Source organism: Propithecus coquereli, unplaced genomic scaffold (genome assembly GCF_000956105.1).
Source record: "Propithecus coquereli isolate 6110/MARCELLA unplaced genomic scaffold, Pcoq_1.0 Scaffold32, whole genome shotgun sequence".
NCBI classification, from domain to species: domain Eukaryota; kingdom Metazoa; phylum Chordata; class Mammalia; order Primates; family Indriidae; genus Propithecus; species Propithecus coquereli.
In genome coordinates, this window is record NW_012148841.1 from 9306096 (window position 1) to 9307408 (window position 1313).

Below are 1313 nucleotides of genomic sequence, written 5' to 3' on the forward strand. Positions count from 1 at the left end.
TTAATGAATTCTTCAAAGAAAATTTATAGCTTGTGTTTTAAGAAATTAAAAATCTACATTTTGTTTCAGAGAACTATAATAAGGTGACATAAAGGACTTTCAAGCATAAATATATGCATATATAAGGATAAAATGCTCTAGGGACAGGGGAAGAGAAATATAAATTCAAAGAGAAAAAGCAGCAGTATTTTTCTCAGGGCTTGCAAACAAAAATATTTGAAATATTTGAACAGTGCAAATGATTGGTATGTGTTTTTGATATTTATGTAAGCAGTGCCCTGTGACAAATGTCTGACAAAACACCAAGTGTTTGGGTCCCTATCTCCAACTGGCGTCTCAGGGTCTAATTTAGAGGTCTATCCTGTTGTGGGTTCTTTGGGTCTTACCTTGGGAAAACCTCAGGGAAACTCAATGATCATTTTGTTCAACCACTACTAGATTGTGAATAACCTTTTAAAATCTCTGAAAAATTGGTTCATCATTCTTCTATCTCTTCATTTGGCCTTTCCTGCATCTCTATCCCTTCTTTGCATGAACACACCAAAAAGTGGTAATTTATGCTAAGCACTGGTGTTAAAGTATTAGGGATATGATTGGTGAACAAAATGGCTAGTGTCCTGACCTCTCTGAGCCTAAAGTCTAGCAGGAAATACAACCCATGTAAAAAGCCTGCGAATAGCCACTGCACTCCAGCCTGGGCAACACTGCAAGACCCCATCTCTGAAGACACAAACTGTCCTGCTGCATCCTCCTGCCATCCTAGTGACCAGCCTCCCCACCTCCAGCTTGAGTAAGCCATTCAAAACACAGTACTGCTCTGATAACTCCTCTACCTAAAATTTTCTAAGAGCATTCCATTGTCTTTACAATAAAATCCAAACTCCTCCCTCAAAACTCTCCATTTTCAGCGTCCTTTTTCATAGTCCTACTTTTATACTGTGGTTTACAGGCCAAATGAACATTTTCCAGATCTTTGAACAGGATATGCTGCTCTTACCTCCAGACTTTGACGCTTACTAAGGCACACAATGGTAATGAGTTTAATTAGGTAAACATATCTCTGATATTGTTTTAGCTAGTAAAATACGTTTTCCCTTACTAAGGTCTTTAGCAACACTCAATTCTTAATGCTGTAAGAATCTATGCTATAGGAAAGCTGTAGGGAAATAGAATTTTAGAAACGAGAGCTTTTTGTAGGTATTTAAGTTACAAGCACAAATTGGTCTGGTCTTTATGTCTACCTTCTCAGGAACTGAATTAATTGATTAAAAATATGTGTGTGTGTGTGTGTGTGTGTGTGTGTGTGTGTGTGT